Source organism: Schistocerca piceifrons, chromosome 5, assembly GCF_021461385.2.
Source record: "Schistocerca piceifrons isolate TAMUIC-IGC-003096 chromosome 5, iqSchPice1.1, whole genome shotgun sequence".
Lineage (NCBI taxonomy): Eukaryota > Metazoa > Arthropoda > Insecta > Orthoptera > Acrididae > Schistocerca > Schistocerca piceifrons.
In genome coordinates this window covers 107,563,599-107,586,167 of record NC_060142.1, presented here as the reverse complement: position 1 = coordinate 107,586,167, position 22,569 = coordinate 107,563,599, and the positions used below count along the sequence as shown (strand labels likewise).

Genomic DNA, 22,569 nt, shown 5'->3' with positions numbered 1-22,569 from the left:
TTGTTACCGACTACTGCCAAGGTACCGAAAAATACTGTTCGCATTTCCAGTGTACAGTTGTATTTTCCCTGTCCTGCAGTTATAACGATCGAAAGGCTTGGAAGGGAAGCAATGGTCGAGAAGGGAGTGAATCAGGGTTGTAGCGTATTCCCAGTGTTGTTCAGTCTGCACATGGAGTAATCAGTAATGGAAACGAAGGAGAAATTTGGATAGGGAATTAAAGTTCAGATCATCATCATCATCATCATCATCATCATTTAAGACTGATTATGCCTTTCAGCGTTCAGTCTAGAGCATAGTCCCCCTTATAAAATTCCTCCATGATCCCTATTCAGTGCTAACATTGGTGCCTCGTCTGATGTTAAGCCAATTACTTCAAAATCATTCTTAACCGAATCCAGGTACCTTCCCCTTGGTCTGCCCCGACTCCTGCTACCCTCTACTGCTGAACCCATGAGTCTCTTGGGTAACCTTGCTTCTCCCATGCGTGTAACATGACCCCACCATCTAAGCCTGTTCGCCCTGACTGCTACATCTATAGAGTTCATTCCCAGTTTTTCTTTGATTTCCTCATTGTGGACACCGTCCTGCCATTGTTCCCATCTACTTGTACCTGCAATCATCCTAGCTACTTTCATATCCGTAACCTCAACCTTGTTGATAAAGTAACCTGAATCCACCCAGCTTTCGCTCCCATACAACAAAGTTGGTCGAAAGATTGAACGGTGCACAGATAACTTAGTCTTGGTACTGACTTCCTTCTTGCAGAAGAGAGTAGATCGTAGCTGAGCGCTCACTGCATTAGCTTTGCTACACCTCGCTTCCATTTCTTTCACTATGTTGCCATCCTGTGAGAATGTGCATCCTAGGTACTTGAAACCGTCCACCTGTTCTAACTTTGTTCCTCCTATTTGGCACTCAATCCGTTTATATCTCTTTCCCACTGACATTACTTTCGTTTTGGAGATGCTAATCTTCATACCATAGTCCTTACATTTCTGATCTAGCTCTGAAATATTACTTTGCAAACTTTCAATCGAATCTGCCATCACAACTAAGTCATCCGCATATGCAAGACTGCTTATTTTGTGTTCACATATCTTAATCTCACCCAGCCAGTCTATTGTTTTCAACATATGATCCATAAATAATATGAACAACAGTGGAGACAGGTTGCAGCCTTGTCTTACCCCTGAAACTACTCTGAACCATGAACTCAATTTACCGTCAACTCTAACTGCTGCTTGACTATCCATGTAAAGACCTTTAATTGCTTGCAAAAGTTTGCCTCCTATTCCATAATCTCGTAGAACAGACAATAACTTCCTCCCAGGAACCCGGTCATACGCCTTTTCTAGATCTATAAAGCATAGATACAATTCCCTGTTCCACTCATAACACTTAAAGTTCAGAGAGAAGAAATAAAAGCATTGAAGTTTGCCGATGACATCGTAATTCTGTGAGAGACAGCATAGGCTTTTAAAGGCAGTTGAACGGATTGGAAACTGGTGAAAGATGAATATCAATAGAAGTATACGAGTAACAAGGACAGTGGAAAGTAGCCGAACTGAATAAGGCAGTTCTGAGGGAATTAGATTAGGAAATAAGACACTAAAAGCAGTAAATGAGTTTTGCTGTTTGGGCAGCAAAATAACCGGTGATGGTCGAAGTAGAGAATATATGAAATGGATATTGATAATAACTAGAAAAGCACTTCTGAAAAATAGGAATTCGTTAACGTTGAATATAAGTGTAACTGCTAGGAAGACTTCTCTGAAGGTTTTTTTTTTTTTGAGGAATGTAGCCTCATATAGAAGTGAAATGCAGACAGTAAGCAGTTCAGACAGGAAGAGAATAGAAGTTGAAAAAATTCATTTTTAGCCGTCAGCTGTATATTTTAAAATGTGTATGTCTACCAGTTTCAGTCATGGACCATCTTCACGGGATGTAAGATGGTCCATAACCAAAAGCGACAAACGTTTACATTTGAAAATAAACAGCTGATAGTTAAAAATGCAGTTTTTCGGTTACTTACTGTTGGTCGCCACGGCACAAAGTGATTAAAGAAGGATACAGTTGATAGGACACATCCTGAGGCATCAAAGAATAATCAGTTTGTTAATGGAAGAAGCTATGGAAGTGAAAATTGTAGAGATGGAGATAGACATGAATACAGAAAGCAGTTCCAAGAGGATGTAGGTTGCAGTAGTTATTCGGAGAGGAAACTCATCCATAGGGCATAGGGTAGATGATCGTGGAGAGCTGGATCGAGTTAGTCTTTGGACTGAAGACCACAACTACTACATGAGACACGACACAGCGCAAGTAGTATGGTACTGGTGGTGCGAGGGCATTTTGTTAGTGCGGGTTGCCTACACCAGGGGCAGGAATACATTCAAGAGCAGGGGCAAACCTATTGTTCTCTTTTGATTGACAGCTCCTTAACCTGTTGTTCTGCTAAGTGATTTATGACCGCCCTGGGGTTGATTTACAACCTTTTGGGCATAATCTGTCCTCCTGAGAAACTTCCCCCCCCTCCTCCTCTGCAACCCCTCTGGAAACCTCCAACACTTCCCCCCCCCCCCCCCCGCCCCCCTTCCCGTCGCTGATACAAGTACACTCCCACTCTATCAGTTTGATCAAGTAATTAATTAATTCTTCCTCCTGCTGGGAAATCCCCCAGGCCTCCCATCCCACCTGGAAATTGGCGGTTTTGAGCTGTAGAGGGAGGATGTCTTGACAGGAAATTCATTCACATAGTAGAGAGAACAGGGTGTCCCACTCAAACCTCCCTGATGTCAAAGACCCAGGGAAAAAAAAACACACTAGATACGTCAATGAAAAATGCACCACAATAGAGCATATCAAAGAATTTCTTTATCATCAATAAACCTCTACATGTGATCCATTTGTAGCGACAGATACTAAGTTTAGGGCTATCACGAACATGTTTAATGCCAACGTGCGGATTTTGCCGACCCATATCTGAACATTATGCCTATTAACCCTTCCTAATAGATGAAAGGTTGATTCATCTGAGAATAAACATCTTTCCAGGAAGATGGCATCCATATCAATACGCTGTAGCATATCTGCAGCAAATTGTTGTCGGCATGGTTTGCCGTTCGGCGTCAGATGTTGCAGAATTTACACTTTGTAAGGACACAAACGAGGAATCCCGCGTCTGGTCACCCTGGTTTAGGTTTTCCTTGATTTCGGTCCAGGCAAATGCCGGGATGGTTCTTTGAAAGGGCACAGCCGACTTCCTTCCTCATCCTTCCCTTATCCGATGAGACCGATGACCTCGCTGTTTGGTCTCTTCCGCCAAACAACCCAACCCAACATACAAAGACACTGGTGAACTACACGATGCAATGTTGATTGAGGTACATCAAGTTGCCTAGAAGCTTGACGAATTGAGTTACGTGGGTTTTTGAGAAACGCAGGGCAAACTGTCATGAAACACTCGTTACACAGTTAAAAATCTTGAACCGCGCCGTCCGCCGGGTCGCACCATGATCCGGTATCCAACAGACCGCACCATGCCCGCACGGGATCCCGCGGCCGCTGTCATGTCGGCTGCAGCACACCCAGCCGCCTCGTACTAGTCACCCGCACAAAAGCTTCAGGTGTCGGCAGCCCTTTGATATTTGTAACACGGGAAACCGCCAAGCATTCTCCTGCGGCACAACGGCGCATGCGGGAACTCCTTCCAAGGCAAATGCCTGACTCAGAGTCGATCCACAAATGCTGCTGAAGTCAATAAAATGATTGGCTAATTAATTTCTGGCCGCGCGATCGTGATGTAGGGGGTGTAGGGCGGGCGCGGTGGCTCACCAGTCCCAGTCGCGGTCGGTGTCTTGAAGTAGGATAATCATAACCTGAAAACTGAACGTAAAAAAAGTAGCTTTCGATATAGGTAATCGACCCCATGACCGTCAAATTACCATTCTGTACGCCTTCAGTTGCGCCATCCCTTGCCTGGAAACTATACTGACATACAGGGCTCATGCCTCACCCGACTCGCGCCAAAAATGGAATTTCTTTTTCTAAACGCTTGGCCATCTGGGGCTCCCATTCCTGTCGTTTTCGTTTCTGGCCAATACCATAAATTTGGACGAAATCGGTAATGACGAGTAGATGCAATCCCTTCGTTAGAAGGCTAGCGATTGACGACATACACAAATAACCGCGTACAGAACACTTGGGGACCTGTTCTTGATTACTGCTCCAATGTTAGGGATCACCAACATGTCAGATCGAAGGAAGACGCCGAAGCAATCCAGAGGCGTGCCGCTAGAATTGTTACCACTAGGTTCGACTAACACGCATCACGGAAATAGGTCGTGAACTAAAATTGGAAACCCTGGAAGGGACAAGACGCTCTTTTCGCGAAACACTAATGTGAAAGTTCAGAGAAGCGACATTCGCTACAGACTGGAGAACGGTTCTACATACCAACATATATCTCGCGCGAAGACTATGAAGATAAGATACGAGGAATGAGGTCTCGTACGGAGACACATAGGTAATCGGCTTTCCTTCACTACATTTACGAGTGGAAGAGGAAAGTGAATGACTAACAATGGTACAAGGTGCCCTTCACCATTCAGCGTATTGTGGCTTGCGCAGTATGTATGCACATGTAGATGCAGGAAAGCGAATCCAGGCATAAGATGGTTGGTGCCCGCATACGGAACCAATCAAGCAATACGGTTGCCGTGACTTGGAATTTAGAGATGAATGTTCGTCTCTTGAAAATTTCTTGCGATGTGTGGACATGGGCTTTTGGTTGTCCGGCACGGTCAGTGACGCTTATCTGTAGGTAAATCCTGTAGAGTTTGGGAGAGCGGAACAGTCGAACTGTAGATGGGTTAGATCTGCTAGATCTTGAGGAGTGATCTTCGCCACTAGAGCGGTAAAAATTTTTATTCTGTAGGGGTGTGTAGGGTAACACTCACGTCCATTTCACTTTCTTATTATTGATACCTTAATCTAGACTATCAGATTCTTTGAGGAATGTGTGCTTGAATCGTTGCAAAGTTTTATTCTTTTATCCTGTGATAGATTTCCCAGAATGGGTATCCTTCAGGAAGTCCCCCTATCCCTGCAGTAGTTACAAAGACTGAAGATAGACGTACGAAGAGGGATATCCCTTACATGTTACAGCACTGGAAATCACTATAAAAGCATGAATATGTATTATATGACAATTAACATTTTCGGTTGGAATAGTTGTGCGCAATGTATATGCGATAGTATAAGATCTAGTATACCGATAAATGCACTCAAATGTTATCGCATTTGATGTCAGTAGCGCGATATATAACAAGACATCAACGATTTAGGTGGCAGGTGGTGGAACTCAGTATAAAGGCAGTTCACTCGTACATAAACCACGATTGCGATAATGGCATGCGGAAAATAGTTATCCTGTGATGAAAAAGGAAAAGTCGGCGCGTATAAGGAAATGGGACTTTTTAATCGTGAAATTGCCGCGAAGCTGAACTTTTAAGTACAGTGATTCATAATATCGTTAGATTGGGCTCACGATGTGGACAGAACAGTAAATTTGAGCAAAGTAGAAAATTATCTGAAGCATCGAAATAGTACTTTTGCGCAAAGCAAGGGCCATAAACAATCATTCTTCACAATTTGTTACTAATGTACAGTTACCAGTAACTGCTAGACGTGTACGACAATTTTTTTTTGTTACATGACAGACATCTTGCATTCAAGAAACGACTACAGAAAACGACTCTAAACCCAAACATAAACAGACTTGACTGGAGTTTTTCTGAAAAACATATGTCATGGCTTCAGAATGGGACAAAGCGATATTCAATGATGAGAAGAAGTTTAATTTAGATGGTCCGGATAGATTTCAATATGATTGGCACGATCAGAATACAGAGCAGGAGGTAAGAATTTTGGTGGTGGAACTGTTATGATTTTGGCAGCCTGCTGCACTAAAGGTAAATTACGCATTGCTTGGGTGAACACTAGAATGAACTCGTAACATTTACACTGAGATGCTAGAGACAGAATTGATTAGAATATGTGAGAGCATACGGGACGAAACTCTTAATGTTTCGACAACATACTGCTTTTGTACATCTTTCTGGTACAACCAAAAAATGGTTTGCAGGTAAAGATATTGACGTTTTGCCCGGGCCTGCACGTAATCCGGATTTGAACTCTGAGGGGGCAATCGACATCTCCTCTGCTCCGATTCTCTTAGTGCCTTACAATCACTTCAGAATCTGTACCCAATCTGTACCCAACTGAGGAGACGGTTCAAATGGCTCTGAGCAATATGGGACTTAACTGCTGAGGTCATCAGTCCCCAAGAACTTAGAACTAGTTAAACCTAACTAACCTAAGGACATCACACACATCCATGCCCGAGGTAGGATTCGAACCTGAGGAGATGGTCCAGCTGATATATGACCAACTGTACTTGCTCCGACGGCGGGGTAAAGAGGTGTCCTTCCCGCTGGGTGCCTGGTCATGTCGAAATATGGGACAATGAACAGGCCGATCGGGCTGCCAAGGAGGCCTACAGAGAGCAAGATGTGGTCCAGTGTCCTATTCCCTTGCAGTCTGTCATTTCTGCACTCCACAAGAAGTGCATGGAGTTGTGGGAGGAAGAATGGCTGGCGGTGACGGCCAATAAACTGCAGTTGGTGAAGTCAACAACTCGGCCGTGGCGTTGCTCCTGCCGGTTGCTCAGGCGAGAAGAAGTGACCCTCACGCGTCTTCGGATTGGGCACTGTCCTCTCACACATAGATTTCTGTTACGGCGGGAGGATCCCCCGTTTTGTGATGCTTGTGGTGTACACATCTCTGTGCGCCACATTTTAACAGACTGCATTTTATACCGTGATGCAAGGGCAGAAGCACAAGTTGATGGGGATCTGCCCTATGTTTTAGCTAATGACGAGACGTGTGTGTCCAGGGTTTAAACTGTTACGCTGGAGGTTTTAGTGTATTGCAAAGTGGCTGGCTCCTCCGTTTTTTCCTTGCGGTCAGCCAGCCACTTCCATGTGCTATATTGTTTTAGCTCCATCTACCACTTCCTTCCTGTGTTGTGCATGTTTTACTGCTGAGGGCATGCTTCGTCCCACGCTTCGGTGTGGATAAGTACATATTTTTTCAGGCTTGTTACCTGTGTTTTACTTTCTGTTTTATCTTACTGTTCTGAGTATTTTCTTGACACCCGTCCCAATCTGTTACTGAGCGGGCGCTGAAGACATTGCTGTCGTGCGCCCATACAACTCTCTCCATCTCCTCCTCGAATTTGCGACCGTAGCGGTCGCGCGGTTCCAGACTGAAGCGCGTAGAACTGCTCGGCCACACCGGCCGGCTAAAACAGTCACAAAACCTGTGAGACAGTGAATTTTTTTCAGAAGTTGAAAGTACACGACTAGATTACAGTATTTACGATAGGTGGGCATAAAGTACTCGTCCGTCCGTAGTGGTCGGGTTAAGGCGACTGGCTGGCCGGCGTGGCCGAGCGGTTCTAGGCTCTTCAGTCTGGAACCGCGCGACCGCTACGGTCGCAGGTTCGAATCCTGCCTCGGGCATGGATGTGTGCGACGTCCTTAGGTTAGTTACGTTTAAGTAGTTCTAAGTTCTAGGGGACTGATGACCTCAGCAGTACAGTCCCATAGTGCTCAGAGCCATTGGAATCATTTTTAAGGCGACTGTGTCACCGGCGGCAGTTGCGCCGCGGCACGCTTGCTAGTGTACTGTGCAGCAGGAGGCCGGCCGGCTGTTGACACTGCGCGGCCCCAGATGCCCTCTGGCGCGCGCCCCGCTCACTCTCTTCCTGCTGCCGGCCGTGTTTCGTAACGCGCCGTCCGCGGCCAGGCATCCAGGGCATGCCGCGCCGCGCGCTGCCACCCTGGGCCCCGCTGCCGCGTTTGTAAACAAACCCAGCGCCTCGCCGTGCCGGGTAGCATTCATCCCACTCTAGGAGAGGAGAACCCTACGTCATAGTGGCGTAACACTACGTCATCGTGGCGTAAATAACCTAAATCGACTACATGAGTGCGTATATCGATCTTCGCGGTTGTATGTGGGATGTTACTGTGTCTTTCATGAACATAACGAATATCTGAATGAAGGAATCATAACCATAACGAAAGTGTTTTGTTATTTTTCTAGCCTGAAATGAATGCTACCCCATTTTTTTTTAAAACAATCCGATGAATCGTGTCTAAATCCTGTGGATAGAAACATGAAATAATTAATTATTAAGCTGCAATCCAAAGAATGTGGGATGTTATTGTGTGTTTCATGAACATAACGAATATCTGAATGAAGGAATGATAACTATAACGAAAGTGTCTAGGCATTTTTTTTAGTCCGATTAATCGTGCACAAATCATGTGGATAAAAACGTGAAATAGGGAAAAATTAAAGTGTTTCGTATTTTTATAAAAGCCAGTGAACTGTAAATAATTCTGTGGGCAGAAACGTTAAACTGAGAAACTGAAAGCCGGCCGGAGTGGCCAAGCGCTTCTAGGCGCTACAGTCCGGAACCGCGCGACCGCTACGGTCGCAGGTTCGAATCGTGCCTCGGGCATGGATGTGTGTGATGTCCTTAGGTTAGTTAGGTTTAAGTAAAGAGGTGTCAGAAGTTAAGTCCCATAGTGCTCAGAGCCATTTGAACCATTTTTGAGAAACTGAAGTTCGAAGTAATTCCGAATGTTGCTGGAAATATTAAACCGTCTAGTTCCATTTAATTTTGCTGTCACGTTGTAAATCAACTAAGAACAATGAACAGTGCAGATTCAAGACGCAGACAACTGTCGATGTATACAGAATGCACAAAACAGTCGATAGGACAACTCGTGAAACTCATGATGACGCGTGCCTACGTCACGTTGACGTAGGGCTCTCCTCACCTAGTGTGAAATGAATGCTACCCCGGCGCACCGCCGCGGGCCGCAGCGGCGCTCCCGGGCTTGGCGTCTTGTAGCATAGAAGCATCACTGGGAACAGACTTCCTTTTGTTCGATCTCTGATGTAATTATTAATTTGCTCGCAACCCCAACTCAGGCCGATTAATGGGAAAGGCTACTGGCTAGTCACTTGGTGTTTTAAGTAACATCTGCGGGTTTAATCGTACAGTGTGGGCTTTCTCGGTCGCTGTTTACTTCAGGACTGGTTATAATTAAACTTTCACTACGTGAGTCTCCCATAAAAACGATTCGTGGTAGGACATTGAAACTTTGTGGAAACGCTTTTGTAAGGACATGCGGAAGAGCAATAACGTATAAACTATTGGAAGAGGAGGAGGAGGAGATTAGTGTTTAACGTCCCATCGACAACGAGGCCATTAGAGACGGAGCACAAGCTCGGGTTAGGGAAGGATGAGGAAGGAAATCGGCCGTGCCCTTTCAAAGGAACCATCCCGGCATTTGCCTGAAGTGATATAGGGAAATCACGGAAAACCTAAATCAGGATGGCCGGACGCGGGATTGAACCGTCGTCCTTCCGAATGCGAGTCCAGTGTGAACTATTGGAAGAAAAACATTGCACATGGGAGGACAACATGTGTTAATTGCGTACCACGTTTACGTTTCAGGTTACAAACGTTAGCGATGTAACAACCATCTGCATCCGCGACAGCTTAAAACCGTACTGGGGATTGCTCTACTGCTGCTGGAAACAACGGTGGACCATTGGAATGTTCAGCTGTCGTGACACAGCTCGTGCACAGCTTGTAGACTGCACATTGGGTCCAGAATTCTCAGCCACGACGACTTTAACTTGTTCAACAATTTGTGGCGCAATTGGCCGGCGGCCTCTTTCAGGACTAATTCTCAAATCTCCGGTTGATTCGAACTTCCGAATCACGTTCTTCAACCCCGGTGCGGAAAAAGGCCTCTCCGTATTACATTAATGCGTCAATACTGGCGAAGAGCAGCAGTAGACCCGCCAGGATAGCCGAGAGCGCTAACGCGCTGCTTCCTGGATTCGGGTAGGCGCGCCGGCCCCGGATCGAATCCGCCCGGCGGATTAACGACGACGGCCGGTGTGCCGGCCAGCCTGGATGTGGTTTGTAGGCGGTTTTCCACATCCTTCTAGGTGAATACCGGGCTGGTCCCCACGTCCCGTCTCAGTTACGCGACTCACAGACATTTGAAACACATTCACACTATTTCAGATTTACACTAGACGCAGTCAGCTGGGGTACACTAATTCCGTCCTGGGGGGTACAGGGTGGCGGCAGGAAGGGCATCCGGCCACGCCTTACAATTAACATGCCAAATCCGGTTAACCATGGCCACTCTGCGTAACCGCGGGACAAGGCGCAAGTGATAGAACTGGCGAAGAGCAGCAGTAATATTGCTGTTGATAAAACAGCGTTACGAGTAAAGCCCTGCTCACTTTGTCAACAGACATGTTGAGTGTCTGCAACGGCAACGCACGCTGGTGCTTGTGGTTCGGGCCCACATCGTCGTACCAGTACCGGTGCCCAGAGGCAAGTCATGACGCTAACACTTCTAACGGCGCAAATCCTGCAGCTTGCAGTCTCAATATCATTCCTATACAACTGGATACCAATACGGTAAATCGTTTTCCGTGTACACTGTCTCAGGTAGCGAAAGTTTAATTATAACCACCCTCAATAAAACCATTCCCTGACGTTTTGCCTCCGTCGACAGAAGATATTGTCGGAGGCAAAACGTCGACTGCATCAACGGCTGGAGGGGCCCTCATGTATAGAGCACCCTGTGTACACCTGTGTAAATTCGGGTTCTCCGGAGTCGCAGACGAAGCCTCGCGCAATGGTATTGTACATCGAGCACGGCCTCTCAACCCGAAGTTTTAACTGAAGATTTCTGTTTCTTTACTTAGTGTGAGAAGATCAATCAAATGTCGCTAAACGCCCAAAGACTGCATCGCGGGGAACCGTACTGTGAAATTTCTATTGCACACAGATCGCTAAATGACCTCATCGTCAACATGTGATATATTCGGGGCTTGTAAACTCAGGACCCACCACGAACCCATGCAACTTGCCGCGGTGGGGCGGCTTACGTGCCTCAAAAATGCGGGTAGCTGTGACGTATGAGCTACCACCCGCAAGCCTGCGGAGAAGCCGTATCCACATGTGCTTGCTGAAGAAGGGCAGCTGCTTTTTCAGTAATTGTAGGGGCAACAGTTGTGGCCGCTCCCTTTCTTGTGATGAGGATTTAATTAGATTAAATGTTACTCAATGCCGAGCGCTGAAGATCGGTAACCACTTACATTTTAAAGTCTGTCTCGGGTCAACCACCGAAATAGGGGGCCTCAAATAAAAATCCCCTGCAGATTTTAATGTACCAGTATAAAAATCGCAACTGGGGCGCTAGATTTAGTATATGCTCTCCGTCTTCAGCCCACAAGTGGCCCTTCGGGACCGTCCGACCGCCGTGTCACCCTCACTGAGGATGCGGATAGGAGGGGCGTGTGGTCATTACACCGCACTCCCGGTCGTTATGATGGTTTTCTTTGACCGGTGCCGCTACTATTCGGTCGGGTAGCTCCTCAATTGGCATCGCGAGGCTGAGTGTGCCCCGAAAATTGGCAACAGCGCATGGCGGCCCGGAGGGTCACCCATCCAAGTGCCAGCCACGCCCGACAGCGCTTAAATTCGGTGATCTGACGGGAACCGGTGTATCCACTGCGGCAAGGCCGTTGTCTGTGTTAAAAAATTTCCGCCGCTAAGGGAGGCACTCACAAAACAATAATTGAACCCAAAATGTAAAAACGAGAAGTAAATATTTGTTGTGTCGGTTTCACGACGTGATTTAAAAACATAACTCTCATTAAAACTATCAGAACTAACTGGCTACACTTTCATATAAATTAACTCTGCAAATGAAACCATTAATTTCTGAATTAAAAACACCATATATTCTTCAGATATGTTCCAGACACTGTGACTCGTAGAAATAACTGCCTAACTGTGTTCGAAAAATATCAGTGATAACGGCGGTAAACCTGGCGCAGTTGTAAATCGGCCACTCCAGTATCAAGTACGAATACAAGGACTGACTATTGTAATGTCCAGTTTGCCTTGCTTTTTGCAAACAACCGCCAATCGTGACGGCGGCACCTCTTTCACAAATTCTTTCGTGCTCCACCGCTTCCACATCAGTCTCCCAGATACTGCACTCCCCGGAACGCGAAATTGAATGGTGGCTCGGACGTTCTTACCACGAACTTCAAATATTTTTTCCAATATTATTACAAATAAAATATTTTCTCCCACTTGCCGTCCTTCTTGCATCATTCAGTTGCAGTTTGACGTACATAATCCTACATTTACATTTGAATTGAATATTTACGTTGGGAACAAACAAGAATTATGTAATTGGACCGCCAATGGCCTTGCCGCAGTGGTAATACCGGTTTCCGTCAGAACATCGAAGTTCGGCGCTGTCGGACTTGTCTAGCACTTGGATCAGTGACTGACTAGGTCTATAATTAAGAGAGAGAACTCAGAAGGATCAGATAACAGCAGTAGTGGTAAACTTAATGCAGCTTGTTGCATCGTCTGACCCCTACGGGCAGTACGACGAAGCGGAAAGAACACGTGGAGTCAGTGGCAGGTCTCGCAGAGTTTCTTGATTTCAAACCTGGCACTTAGTATAAACATTACCGATTTTTCTGAATCTCCTTTTTACCATTTCGCATCTGCAGGCGTTGTTAAGCTTGTGTATGTGATCAAAGTGATTTACGCCAAGTAAAGTACCGTTTCTTTGTCCCTAGGTTAACGTGTTCAGAAAAATGCTTATCTGTACATTTTATTTAGATTTGGTCCCAACTCTCAGTTTTAGCACGAGGCCGAAAGGTATTTAATTGTTGGTGTTCTCCATGAACTGTAATTGCGATCTCTTTCTGTGATGTAACTGGTCACTTAGTTTACTGATGGAATGTGACATTCACACGGTTGCATTTATGTTAAGCTACCGTTATGTTATTTGCATATACATCTATATTCCAAAAACTACCTTGCGGTATGTGGCGGAGGGTACTATGGGTGCCAACGTCTCTCGCCCCCCCCCCCCCCCCCCTTTCTCCTGTTCCAGTCGCGAATGGTTCGTTGGAAGAACGATTGCAGGTAAATTTCCTTGTATCCTGGAATCTCTCTAGTTTTGTCTTCATGGTCTTTTCGCGACTCTCTTAGAGTGTTTGCCACTGGAGTTGACTGAGCGTCTCCGTGACGCTTTCCCACGAGCAAAATGAAGCTATAACGAAAGTTGCTGCTCTTCTTTGGATATTCTTTAATTCTTCTGTCAGTCCTACCTCGCACGGATCTCAACTGACGAGCAGTACTCAAGCACTGGCCGAATGGGTGTAGTGTTTCGTAAGTTAACTTTCTTTGTTGATGGACTTCATTTCCCAAGGATTCTCCCAAGGAATCTCAGTCTGGCATGCGCTTCACTTGCAATTAATTTTATGTAGTTCAAATCGCTCAGTAATATTATGGAAGTTATTGCTTCCAATGATTGTTCTGCGATCATGAAATCGTACAGTAATGGGTCTTTCCGCCTACATATTAGCAGTACGTTACGTTTATTTATGCTGAGGGTCATTTGCAGCTCCTTGCACCAATCGACGAACCTCTGCAGGTCTTCATTCTGCTTTTCTCTATAGTTTTTACATTTGTGTATTTATACTCGAATCTGTGCGCTTCCTCCCCCCCCCCCCCTCTCTCTCTCCCCCTCCCTCCCCCTCCTCTCCCTCCACATACACACATGATGACATTGGACATGCAGGAATTACTTTGTAGAATATAATGAAAGTCGTCAAGCAGATATAATTTATGTTATACTATACTTTTCCAGCAAAAATATGGAAATATTTCTGTTCTAAAGTTAATTTTATAATGTATTAAATTATTTACGCCACTTCTTAAGCGATCAGAGATTTTTGTGACTGACTAAGTCATGACTTTCTGTGCCAAACTAAGACTGACTGACAGATAGTGTAAGTTATTTCTCCTTCTAGAGTTATACGCAGTGTAACGGGTATACCTTATTATGTACACACAACAATGTGTCGGTTATTTTTTCTCCGCGTCGAACAATCTTCCCACAAACACCTAACAAACTTTATGACCTGATGTTTTCTGCACGGTCGTAACTACATCTCTAACAAGGAAGTTAGCGCAAGTTTCCATCGCAGTCGCAACAAAATTTTGGTTTGTATGTAATAGTTTTAACGCAAATTACAATTATGCGCGCAGTGTTTGCCGTCGACAATTACTTTTTTGCACTTGGCAGATCCCGGGTTCGATTCCCGGCGGGGTCAGGGATTTTCTCTGCCTCGTGATGACTGGGTGTTGTGTGTTCTTCATCATCATTGACTCGCAAGTCGCCGAAGTGGCGTCAACTAAAGAGGACTTGCAATACGGCGGCCGAACTTCCCCGCATGGGGCCTCCCGGCCAACAATGCCATACGAGCATTTCATTTTTGCACTTGACAATCGTGCGCATGTTTAGTCACCGAGGTCAAAAACAGGGTTATTAGTAGCTCTTGGCAAAAGATTACAAGGATGAACATGACCACAGAGTATGAAGGGCCGGGAACAGATTTGGTGATCACAATAGGAGTACGGGGTGGTTAATTTAAACTTTCTCAATTTAAAACGTTATAACACGGACACTAATTACCGCACGAGTTCCAAACTTGGTAGCATTAATGTTCAGAGTATGGGGTACATGATTTCATGCGGCGCAGCACCGCCGTCTGGTTCCAACTGTGGCCACCAGGTGCCGGGATCAGTCATTGTGATTCATAATCTCACAAACCTGACCAGTCGCAGTGCACTTTTTGAAGCGTCAACACGAGCTTGGACAAAAGTAGCAGGGCATTATTGCTGAAGACCTGTCATCAAAACAACAGTAATGCTGGAGCTGCACTCCGAGAATATCGACGGATGGAAGGATTGCGGAAGAGTCCTCTTTCTCCATCTGGTGTGCGGAGCATAATGAAGTTCGAATCAACTGGAGAACTGGGCTTCTATCCAAGAAGAGGCCGACGGCCGAGTAGACCAAGTTGGTTGATGAAATCGCTGTTACTATGGCACACAACGCTATGCTCAATTCCCGATCGTCAGGCTGTGCGCGTGCTGTGCCACGACAGTTGAACATCCCGTGGTCCACTGTATGGAAGGTGCTTCGAACCGTTCTCAAATGGTATTCGTACAAGATCCGTATCGTACAGCAGCTTGCACACAGGACGTACAATGACGTGCTGACTTCTCTCTCCACTTTATCGAAAGGATTGACGTTGACGAGGGCTAGCCCTGGACCTCCCTATGGACAAACGAAGCTCATTTTTCTCTGACGGGTGAGGTGAACACACAGAATTGCCGAGTGTGGGGATCTTCACCTCCAGTCACTGTGCATGAAGCTCCTCTGTACGGTGAACGTGTCACCGTATGGTGTGGCTTCACGGCTACGTTCATCATTGGCCCATTCTCTTTTGAACAGGTTGGCCCTCATGGACTAAAGGCGTGCAGTGTGACTGGTCGGCGCCACTGCCAGCATGTTAGATCCGCCCTACAGGAGAGAGACACATTGAACTCAACAGTTTTCGTGCAGTATGGGGCACCACCGCATATCGCTCGTGAAATTCACCTGCTTCTCCGAAACACATTTGGAAACGATCGAATTATAACCCGATCGTTTCCAAATGCTCAGCCGGCATGATCACCTTATCTCACTCCACGTGATTTTCAGTTATGGGGCTACCTGAAGGATGGAGTTTACCAGGGAAACATTCACACATGTGCTGATCTGAAGCGCAGCATATCAAGAGAGGTAGCCAGCATTCCTATGGACATGCTTCGTTTTGGTGCGCAAACTGGTCCCTGATGGGCGCCATGTTGAGTCCCTTTTGTATCAGTAATGGTACCGGTATGTAATGGTATGATGTACCATAACAGCACATTAAAAGTTTTTCAATTGAACTGATTCTGCATTATTTCCCTTTCCTATGTCCTTGAAATTAACTCTACCAAGTTGGACCTCGTACGGTAATTAGTTTCCGCGTTATAACTTGTTAAATAGGGAAAGTGTAATTATAACCACCCGCTACTTCATGAATGCTTGCATGAAGAAGTCGTCCAAGTCACACTGCGTTTGGACATAAAAAATACATTTGGGCGGTGTTTGAAACCTCTCTGGTCTGGAGTCATCATATCCAGCTACAGTCCAGGAGCATCGAAAAATGTCTGCGAAGACTGGAGAACAGAACTAATTGTTTAGAATACACGTCAGCAACGAAATTGAATCCCTCAACGATGGTGTGAAGTGATGGTCGTTAAGGGTACTGCGATCTTCAGTTCGCTTCAGCACCGCCTTGAACTGTCGCAAGAATAGCACATCAGATGGTTTGAATGTATGGTGTGCACCCATGAGGAATGGTCTTGACTGCATAGACCATATTTTGCCATCGGATAGCATCGATATGAGTCCCTGTCACGATATATTCCGAGCGAATCAACCAGAAGAAGGGACTTCTTTGCTGCATGTGGGAAGTAGATATCTCGAAAGAATTGTGTCTGGATTTGTTTCCTGATTAGGCCGGACTTCGACGGAACTTGAATCAGATTATGTGGTTTCAGCATGTGTTGCATTACTTGCATTCCAAACTGACCTCTAAGTTCCTGGTAAATTACTAGCATCTTTGGAAACACGTATCCAGTTGCCGACATGACAGGTTGGATGGTGTAAGAATGAATTGTTGCATGATCACCCAACACCGCGAACTATTTGCCGGCTTCTCTCCCTTTAAATGCAGGGTTCGCGATGGGTGAAGTTCTTTCCGTATACCATTTTGATGGGTATTATAAATCTGTGTACGTTCCGTGGTGTTCATTAAGGACACTACCTCCTTGTGAGACTCGTCAAATCTTTCATTCAAGTCACCATCGGTGTTCCAGGCCCTGGTGGCTAAACAGCTTGTTTTTGTCCTTGAGCCAAAATGCTGACTGCGTTTAAACCTCGCAACCCGGATAGATCCAGTGAATCGAGTCAGTCCTGTTTCTCGGGCCTCTTCCAAACCCCAAGTACTAATATGACTCTCGCGAACTTTAGCGCCTAGAACAGTTCTCGCCAGCCTTAATTTTTCAGCTTCATAATCGTGAAACACGTGAAGTTTTGAGCGCTGGTCGTCCTCCCCTTCTCTACCAGGTGACGTAAATATCGTAGATGATGTATGTCTTTTACCATACGATATCGTTTCTGTACTGTATTAAACCATAATCCTTACTTTCGCCGAGTCGTGGAGTGCAATTATCTCCTTTGCCTTTTTAACAAGATATATCACCCCTTTTAACAAGATATATCACCCCACTTCTTTCCCTTCGGTGGACTTGGCAGATAGCCGGCCGGGGTGGCTGAGCTGTTCTAGGCGCTACAGTCTGGAACCGCGCGACCGCTACGGGACTGATGACCTTAGATGTTAAGTCCCATAGTGCTTAGAGCTATTTGAACCATTTGATTTCACAATCAAACAAGTCTTCTTCTTCTTCGTATTCATATTATTCAGTATAGTAAATTGTATTTTCGTGATGTACATTATTACCTTTGGTTGCCATTGTTTCGTCTGTCACATTGATTATGAATGCAGCTGTGAATCTCTCCTTTACAGTAATTTCTGTAGATCTTCTTTTTTGTTTGTAATGGCTAACAGTCGTGCTCACTATGTTTTAAGATACATTATCACGCGATTACGTTGACAGTGAGAGAACGTGATGCGCTTCGAAATCGGTAACACGACAAACCGACAGCTTCACTGCCGAGGTTTATGCATCACAAACGGCGGTCACTGTTACACTGGTTTCCTCGCTCTCGCGCGTAATGTTTTATCTGGATCTCCTAGACGTCGGGTCGGACACTTCATCAGGTGACCTTCGGTACGGCGCGTCGACCGTAGTAAACGTTGCAGATAACTACATTAGCTGGGGGAAGACTGTTTACGATAACTACAGTCACCAAAGCCACGACATCATGTTAGGTATGATCCACTGTGAGCGGAATGTCACATCTTCCTTGCTTATAATGCAACGGCGAAGACAGTTTATACATTTTTGTAATCATCACTTCAACCATAGTCATACAAACTACACTCAACTGCAGTTGCGATCGCAACTTGTGATAACTCCCTTGTAAGTGCTTCCACACGTCCACACTTCAACGCCTTACCATCTGCCCAGCGGAAAATAAGCATTAATCGCTACCTTTTGCCACGCATACGTGGAGGTACTACCCAACCTAAAAAAAAACATACGACATGTGATAGCTATAATTATTGGTCTGCAAATAACGTAAATACTGATGTAATGTTTGTTCAGTTGTTCAGTACACCGTTCTCAGTGACCAGTAGAAATATCTGCATTTACACCCGTTACTCCCTGTACATACACTGAAGAGCCAAAGAAACTACTACATCAGGCTAATGTCGTGTAGGAGCTTCGCTAGCACGCAGAAGTGCGCAGCAGGACAAGGCATGTACTCGACTAATGTCTGAAATAGTCCTGGAGGGAATCAGAACCATGAATCCTGCAGGGCTGTCCATAAATCCGTAAGAGTACGAGAGAGTGGAGATCCCTTCTGAACAGCATGCGCCATTACACATACCAGTACTCGTCCATCCGTTCGATACAGCTTGAAACGAGACTCGCGCGACCAGGCAACATGTATCCAGTCATCTGCAAGGCCAATATCGGTGTTGGCGGGCCCAGGCGAGGCGTAAAGCTTTGTGTCGTGCAGTCATCAAGGGTCCACGAGTGGGCCTTCGGCTCCGAAAGCCCATATCGATGACGTTTCGTTGAATGGTTCGCACGCTGACACTCGTTGATGGCCCTGCATTGATATCCGCAACAATTTGCGGAAGGGTTGCATTTCTGTGTCGTTGATGATTCTTTTCAGCCGTCGTTGGTCTCCTTCTTGCAGGATCACTTTCCAGCCGCAGCGATGTCGCAGATTTGATGTTTTACCGGATTCCTGATATTCACAATACACTCGTGAAATGGTTGCACGGGAAAATCCCTACTTCATCGCTACCTCGGAGATGTTCTGTCCCATAGCTCGTACCCCATGACACCACGTTTAGACTCACTTAAATCTTGATAACAATCGATTGCACCGGCAGTTACGGATCTAACAACTGCTCCAGATACTTGTTATCTTATGTAGGCGTTGCCGACAGCAGCGCCGTTTCCTGGCTTATGTATGCCTCCGGATATTCGAAGACTTTAATTTTGTTCTTATTGTCCTTAGTAAACATTCGTCGGATCAAAAGAAAGATTTTTTTTCGCGGAATACCTGAGATACTGGTTCAGAATTTACCCAACAACGTCTTACTACCGGCACATGGCGATTCTTTCAATGACTGTCACGTATGCGTCTAAGCACTCTTTCTCCAAGACATAATTAACCGTTTAGTCTCAGCAATATGTGTCTGAATTCCTTCAAATTCTTCCTACATAGTAGGGATTACAAATACCCGAGCGATAAGTGGTAATTCACTGATAAGCCAAAACGTTATGACCACTGCCCATCGCGGCGTTGGATGCCGCCTGATGTTGCGGGCACGAGACGCGGTAACGGAAGTATGTAAGCGAAGCAAACACTGACGGGGGATCACCCTAGCGATGATAAGGGGCTGCAAATGGGGAAATCCACTGAGATAATCGACTTTGACAAAGGGCAGATTATTATTGCGCACCGAGCGAGGTGGCGCAGTGGTTAGACACTGGTCTCGCATTCGGGAGAACGACGGTTCAATCCCGCGTCCGGCCATCCTGATTTAGGTTTTCCGTGATTTCCCTAAATCGCTCCAGGCAAATGCCGGGATGTTTCCTCTCAAAGGGCACGGCCGACTTCCTTCCTCGTCCTTCCCTAATCCGATGAGACCGATGACCTCGCTGTCTGGTCTCCTTCCCCGAAACAACCAACCAACCATTATTGCTCAGAGCCTGTGAACGAGTACCTCGGAAACGGCGAAGCTGGTCGAATGTTCACGTGCTACCGTCGTGAACATCTACGGTAAGAGGCAGGAGAACAGTAAAACTACCACTAGGCGCTAAATGGTTGCACGTCCACTACTGTTCACAAAATGTGGGGTTCGGAGTGTTCTCTGCTCTGTAAAGTAAGATAGATGGTTCCAGAATGATATTTTCACTCTGCAGCGGAGTGTGCGCTGATATGAAACTTCCTGGCAGATTAAAACTGTGTGCCCGACCGAGACTCGAACTCGGGACCTTTGCCTTTCGCGGGCAAGTGCTCTACCAACTGAGCTACCGAAGCACGACTCACGCCCGGTACTCACAGCTTTACTTCTGCCAGTACCTCGTCTCCTACCTTCCAAACATTTGTAGCTCAGATGGTAGAGCACTTGCCCGCGAAAGGCAAAGGTCCCGAGTTCGAGTCTCGGTCGGGCACACAGTTTTAATCTGCCAGGAAGTTTCAAGATAGATGGTGATCTGTGGCATCTCTGCGGGAAGAGCACAATGCTGGTGCACACACAGGTGTTTCGGATCACATCGTTCACCGTACATTGTTGAACATGGAGCTCCGCAACAGACTACCTCTACACGTGTTTACATGTTGGGCTAATTACATCGTCAATTACGATGGCAGTGAGCACGGAACCATCGGTATTCGACCGTCGATCAATGGAAACGTGTCGGCTCTTCGCGTAAATCACGTTTTTGCTGAAGTAGATGCTTGATGTCTTCCCCGACTGTGATGTCATCTTTCATCAGTATAATTGTCCGTGTTTCGGAGTCATAACTCTGCTACAGTCGTTTGAGGAGCATTATAGTGAACTCACGTTGACGTCTCGGCAACTAAATTCGTCTGATGTAAATCCTATAGAACCCATTTTCTGGGTCGCTATCGGTCGCCAACACCGCGTACGCTGATCAGCGGCCCATTGTTTACCCGAATTACATGAAAATGCGGAAATTCAGATGGGACCAAACCGCTGAGGTCATCGATCCCTACCGAGCGAGGTGGCGCAGTGGTTAGCCCACTGGACTCGCGTTCGGGAGGACGACGGTTCAATCCCGCGTCCGGCCATCCTGATGTAGGTTTTCCGTGATTTCCCTAAATTGCTCCAGGAAAATGCCGGGATGCCGCGCGGGATTAGCCAAGCGGTCTAGGGCGCTGCAGTCATGGACTGTGCGGCTGGTCCCGGCTGAGGTTCGAGTCCTCCCTCAGGCATTGGTGTGTGTGTGTTTGTCCCTAGGATAATTTAGGTTAAGTAGTGTGTAAGCTTAGGGACTGATGACCTTAGCAGTTAAGTCCGATAATATTTCACTTCAGATGCCGGGATGGTTCCTTTGCCAGGGCATGCCGACTTCCTTCCCCATCCTTTCCTAGTCCAATGAGACTGATGACCTCACTGTTTGGTCTATTCCCCCAAATCAATCCAATCCAATCCAATCCATCGATCCCTAGGTTTACGCACTACTTACTTACGCTAAGGACAAAACACGCACGCACACACACACACACACACACACACACACACACACACACACACACACACACATGCCCAGGGAGGACTCGAACCTCCGACGGGGGGGGACCCGCACTAGCCGTGGCAAGGTGCCTCAAACCGCACGGCTACCCCGCGCGGCCCCGAATTACATGACTTGTGCGTAGACATATAATGCCACGTACCTCCAAAACCTAACAACAAACTGTCGGATCCCTGATGCGCAGAATCAGTGATTTATTTCGTTCTAAAGACGGACAAACAAGCTATTAAGCAGATGGTCATAATGTTTTGGCTCGTCAGTATACAACACCCTAGAGTATTTGACGTGGCTTTCTTTGCAGATGAGCTGCATTTTCTTGGCACTATCGTAACGTGTTTAAATCTTCCAGTTTCTCACGATACAATACTTTTCATATTCCTCCTTGCAAACATACACATGTCACTTTAACTAGTAAGCAGCTTTTTTTCTGATCCTATAACTGTTTGGCGAGGATTGAGGGGCGGTAGCTCTGCAGGGTCTTTCAGAATGACGTTTTAAAATATTTGTAGACACCAAAACAGAAAAAAGTCTGGACTAAACATGGGCTCTAACATGCATACCTTAAGACTTACGAGCACTTGTTCATCTTCGCTACAGTGAAACACATCTCATGCTCATAGCTCTTAAGGTATGTATTTTAGAGCCCATGCGTACTGGACATTCTGTTCTTGTTTTGGTATAAGGAACCAGTCCCGAATTTTTAAAACATCACTTTCAAACGCCCTATATTTGTACTGTACATTCTGGCAAGGGATGCTCTCGGGATTAAAATCACATACTTCCAGTACGGATGGAGTTCCACCACGTAGCAGCTGTCTAGGATCGATAGTCACGGAAGCTCGGTTTCTATATAAGACCCAAATTCGACACCTCGTGAGCACCAATTTTCCAACTGCGGCCGTAGTTCCCCTCAGTTTTCTTCTGCACTCCACTTCATACGGAAAGCAATCGCGCAGTTCCAAGTCTACTCGGAACAGAAGAGTTCCGTCGCGGCATACGCCACTGCC

General features: G+C 46.1%; 1 protein-coding gene and 1 pseudogene across 4 annotated transcripts in view; one reads left to right on the top strand and one right to left on the bottom strand.

Annotated features, from left to right (window-relative positions):
* LOC124798436 (nuclear factor of activated T-cells 5-like) overlaps window positions 1–22,569 on the top strand; it is a 393,026-nt gene that overhangs the window by 284,643 nt on the left and 85,814 nt on the right. The window lies entirely within an intron of this gene.
* Window positions 11,582–11,699, bottom strand: LOC124799554 (annotated as a pseudogene).